Genomic DNA, 5,962 nt, shown 5'->3' with positions numbered 1-5,962 from the left:
TAGCATATATATGTATGTATTAACATGTATAAATTGCTCAGCTTTGAGACTTGACCTCAGAACAAAAGGGAGAGGTTAAAAAGATATTCTGATTTTAATATTGCCAAACTTAAAATTTTGTTTTAAAAATCCTTTACGCAATTCCATGAAATTCTCCTCAAGCCTGGAGAAGCACTCTACGAATTTATTGAGCATCAGTACAAACTAAATAGTAATGAGCTCATTTTCATAGAATAAAACTTATTATAATTCCAGCTGTTGAAAACTTGCACAGCTGGATGCTGGCTGCAATACAGAGCTCTGATCTACTGGTGAAAAAAATTCCAACTTAAACTGGTAACAAAAGGCTCTTTCAGTGACATTTAAGAAACTATTTTCTGGTGAAATCCATGTGTGAAACTTAATATAAAGCTAAAATATGACCAAACTTGCTCACTCTTTATTACATTTGTACCCATTTATTTTAAGAAAATTAAGGTAAAAACAGCTTGACAACACGTATTCTGGTTAGAATATAGGGTTCTCCAGAAGGAACTAATATTTCAAGGCCAAATGCGAGAGTATGGCAAATTAGAGTAACTCATCACAGATGCTGCGGAGTATAAGGCAGTGGCGGGGGTTGGGGGTTGGGGTGGGAGGTGTTGGCCGTTCCTTCAAAGACCAGGAGTATATAATGCTCAGGAAAATTGAGGCAAGGAAAGTAAGTTCCTGTGGCTCCCAATTAAAGAAAGATTTGAGGGCATTTATTTATTCATTCATTCATTCAGTAGTATGAGGCATATCCTTACAATTAGAGTTAAGAACCAGCACACAGCTCTTATTCACTCATTCGTGCACTTACTTTTTTTATCCAACAGTTACTTAGCAACCACTATTTCAAGGGACAAGGTTCATCATGTGTCTTGCTTTCACACTATCTTCTGTGATTTTATCACAGCCTTATCCACTGTCAATTATAATCGCTCATTCTTAGGTCATCCTTGCTTCCTCATTTTCTCTGACACTTTCTATCTAACACATCACCAAATCCTTTCTACTGGGCCTTTCTATAGCCTCCACCACCTCACCCTTGCCCAAGCCACCGGCTATCGTGTTCCATCTGAAATACTACAATAGCCCAACTCGTCTTCCTACCCACCCTGCCTTTCGCCGATTCTCTGCTTAGTAGCGAAAGTGATGTTTCTAGAAACTTACATATTCTCAATCCATTGCCCCAAACCCTGCAGTTGGCTTCCTCAAACACAGAGGAGTAAAGTCCAGAATCCTAATGGAGGCTTACCTGGTCCTGCGTCTTTGGCCCCAGCTCTCCGATCTCCGTCCTTACCTCCTGCCAATCTCCCCATCATTTTCAGTGGTTTGCTCACACTGGATTCCTTAGTGATTTTCCAATGTGTCAAACGTGTGCCTGCCTCAAAGCATTTATACTTGCTCTTCCTTCTGCCTGCAATGCTCTTTCTCCATATCCTCTAGCTCACATGGCCATGCTGCCTGCTGTCTCTTAGCTAAACTTTCACTTAGCTGATGCACTTTTGTGACGTTTTTTCCTTCCCTTTCTCATCAGGGGTGTCTTTGTTGCCTCTTCACCATCCAATCCATCCTCTCCTTGTTTAGACAGAATGACCTGTCTAAATCACAAATCTAAAGCGGGTCCTCCTCTGTTGTAACGTCTTTCAGTGGCCATCGCTGCTTACAGTTGGAATTCTATGCTTATGGGCTTAATAGTCTGATCCTAACTACTCTTTTGGTTTGCTTCTTCTGCACTGCTCAGCATGCACTTTATGATCCAGCCACGCAAGCCATTCGTTCTTCTCTCAACTGCCAAAACTTCTATACTTTTTTCCTTGCTGCATGCTGTCCATCCTGCCTGCCATGTGCTCACCTCTCTCCTAGAGAAGTTCTACTCCAGAAATTCACAGTCAGAAGATGAGTGTGAATAGTATTCCTGAAGGAAAAAACTTAAACCTGGTGTTGAAGAAGGAGGAGACATTGGATAAATAAGAGGCAGGAAAGAGGGCCTTCCAGACAGAGTGACACTTGAAGAAAGGCAGGTGGAAATGTAGCTCCCAAAGGTGCTGCTTCTTAGGATTTGTTGAGGTGAATTGGAGAATGCAAAATAGAGAATATGAAAATAGGAATAGAGAAGTCCAGTTGTAGAAGCCACGCATGGGCATGGGACAGGGGCTTGAATTGACCAGGGTTCTACAGAATACTATAAGTATGAAATAAAGAGGTACATATAATGTTCCTAGCATGGTATTTGGCATGTAAGTGTCCCTCAATTTGCAGAAGTTGTAGTGAGCAGTACTGTAAGTTTGTAATCAAGGAAGCGACTTAATGAAAGCAAAGTTCTCCAACCGGAGCAGATGGGAAATGTCTGTCCCAAAGCAACCACCTCCAAACCCAAACCCAAGGTAGGTTTTTGAATTTGATGAAATTACTTCAGAAATCTACTTCTTCCAAATATATCTAGTCCTAGTTTTAATTCAATTGACACACTTTGGGGGATAGTCTTATGGTTTTTCTTCTTTCTGTTTTCTTTCTTCTATTTTGGGTTTACAAATATATTATGTAAATTATGATATTGAACATGATTTATTATTTGCCTAAAATATACTCATAACCCAGTGAGTAAATTAAACTTGCCATGTACTCTTTCACTAAACACTAAAATAGATCAGTCCAACCTTACACCTTGTGACAGAAGAGTAAAGATGTATATTTAACTTTAAACTATTGCATTGTAAATGTCTCTAAGATTTAAATATAAGAAGGGGTAACATTCCTTCATCAGTAAAACCTTAAGTATAAAGAACTCAAGTCATGGCAAATGGCATGTCTTAATGGATTAAAGAACATTTTCCATGAACCATGTAGTACGCAGGAAGTATAATACAAGTGCTGGCGATGTGTCTGGAATGTCTACATCACCTTAGAGTCCACTGCAGCTTTCAGACTTTAGAGACTTGTAAATCCCCAGTATGTGACTTTCATTTTTTTAAAGAAGCTGACTTTACAATTCTCTTGAGTACTGTGATTTCTGCATTACAAAGAGTGACCGATCAAGTAAAATTAGGATCGGTTAAGAATGCTTAGTGGGGTGGGTGAATGGTTTTTGAGAGCTGCAAAAATAAAACTTTCCCTGCTTAAGAAAGTACTGGAACTTTGGAGATCGACTATGATGTTGGCAGCTAAAAAGTCATAGATGATAAATGCAGAGGGGTAGCTCAAATCCTTAGATAAATGTTCATGGTTTAGGGGTGGAGGGTAATGGAAATCTAAAGAAATAAGACAGGTTCATATTATTCAGTGATTCCTTTGAAGTGTATAGGCTCTCACTTAATTCTTTATAATCTGTTTTCTATGGGCTGCACTGCTGGTCGTCTATACAGCATCCTTCTTTTGCTGATTCCACTGTTCTAGAAACTGTCTGCAGCAAGACTGGCTACATAATTTTCAGGGCTATTGAAATACAATACAAAAATGCAGGGCTCCTCATTCATAAGTAAGGAATTCAAAATGATGACAATAGAGCATTGAACCAAGCATGAGGCCCTTCTAAGCATGGGGCCTCATAAAATTACACAGGTTGCATGCCCAGGAAGCTGGCCCTAATCTGCAGTCAAACAGCAATAACAGAAGATCTGGAGTCACCATGTCATACACTATCTGCCAAAGTATATTCAATAGTTTAATTAAGCTACTATAAGGTACTATTTAACCAACATCATTCCCGAATAAACTTAAACTTCATTCCAATTTCTTTAGCCAATAAAAACTGGGATTTTTTCCCTAATTATAAGGATCGATTAAATCATATTTGGGGGGAAAAGTGTTATATTTTGTTCTTTATTACTTTCATGCATAGGAGAACTGCCATAAATGTTTTGTATTTATTGAGTACTGTTCTGGATGTGGGTAATATACAGCAGTGAACAAACCAATGTCCATGCTCTCACGCAGTTTGTATTCTAATGGGATATTTTGTACTTCAGCAAAGACATCCCAAGTATTTTTTAAAAATATGTAATGGAAGAGCTTTTTCTTAAAATAACTGTGCTTTTAGTTTCAATGAGCTTAATTTTGGTTGGTAAAAATAAAAACACTCTCTTTTTTTGGAGAAAAACATGATGATTTAAGGCAATTTGACTTAGTAAATACTCTTTAATTAATTTATATAATTTAATGAGTTTAATTATTAGAAAAGTAGGAAATCATTGATTAGAAAATGCATGAGGACCGAGGTAATTTATTATCACTTTTTCTTAAATGTGTCAGTAATGTCTTGCAGTTTTCTTCTTATGACCTACGTCCAAATGTTGGGTGAGTTTTCCAAAATCTTTCATGATGTCCTTCTTCCTTAGTGACCACATACAAGGTAACTAGAGACAGATGACAAAGGGATAAATATATGATACTTCTTTTTATGACAATTTCAAATTTTCCTCCTGTTTTCTCTCCTCTCTCTTCATTGTTTCTTCATTTCCATAGAAAGTTGCCTCGCTCTTTGGTTTATTACTTGATTTGGCCGTATGTCCGCCCATAATTTTATGTTTAAGATGCTCATTATGTACATAGCACATTCTCATGAATCCCAGTGGCTTTGTGAGTATTTGATTATAGAGAAAGGCTCTGTGGATTTCTTTTCCTATCATATATCCTCCGCTTCTGGCAGTCCTATTGATCTCAGCTAGCAGAAAAGTACTGAATCTGTCAAACCAATAACTTTTATTTCAGATGTTCATTCTGCATTCAAATTTCATTCTCTTAGAAGTATTGTATGTTCTTTCTCATTATCAAACTCTATATTGTGTTGCTAAAAAGAAGAACGAGTATTATTTGAATTTCAAGAATTGACAGAAATGTTACAGTTTTATTTTGGACTCTTAAATGTGATTTGGAGTTCTGAGGTCTGTGAAAGCCAAAGAAATATTTATCTAGCTATTTATATGCTTATTTCAGTAAATAATATGCTCTTATAAGTTGCAGTAAATTCTTATCAGAGGATCTAAAAAACAACATCTATTGCTATAGCATTTTACTTCAAAATTGACCTAGTGGCATATGGCCATCATGTTTCCTGCAAGCATAGCCCAGAAATTCACTTTTAATAAAGAATCTATTTAACTTTCAGTTAAGGAACTACTAATAATCCCCCAAAAGCCTGCTGACCACAGTCTGAAAGTATGAAGTGTTCTTTGGAGGGTTTTGGGTGTGGACTGAGAGACACACTTGCGTAATATTCAGCATGTCATCATCAAGTGATGTTTACAAACCCCAACACTCTGGGGATGTGTGCAGGCTTTAGCAAGCAGATGTTAGCAGTCAAGGAAAAAATTATGACTGCTGCCTGAAAATATTCCCTCTTGCCTATCAGTTACATACAAGATTGTCACGATCTCTTCTTACTGGTGTGGGTAATGTGCCTGGTTTACAAGACAGTTAATCCAAAAACAAATTTGAAAATCGTAGAAAGAAATCCTCTATATTAACTGACCATATAAGAATGTTTGGTCCATTTTTATGAGTGAGTTTATTAATCAGGAAAAAAGAGCCTAGCTGTGAGCACTCTAACAATACTACTTAAAATGATTATCTTAAACCTGGTTTCACATAACGTTTTAAAAAAAGAATCCAGACTTTCCATCCTGCCTCTCCACTTCTCTAAATACACTACTAGTGTGTCTCTTGAAAACACTAATTGTATCACATAGCAACTCCAAAAACATACTGACTTCAAATTCTCAGAAGTGGAAAGAGATAAAATATAGTAAGATATGTCTGTTGCTTTGATGTATTGATTTTTAGAGAGCAAATCTTCGTCTCTAAATAAAGTATAAGTTTTTCAGGCAAATTGAGGCAGTTTTTCCAGTACGACTAGTTAGAGCTATTGGACTCATACTAATATAAGTGGGAAAACAAAATTTAAAGAATAATTTAAGTGATATTTCTTGAGAATACTCTT

This window comes from Propithecus coquereli, unplaced genomic scaffold (assembly GCF_000956105.1).
Source record: "Propithecus coquereli isolate 6110/MARCELLA unplaced genomic scaffold, Pcoq_1.0 Scaffold357, whole genome shotgun sequence".
In the NCBI taxonomy this organism is placed as follows: Eukaryota; Metazoa; Chordata; class Mammalia; order Primates; family Indriidae; genus Propithecus; species Propithecus coquereli.
The sequence above is the reverse complement of the archived record's forward strand: the minus strand, read 5'-3'. Positions refer to the sequence as shown.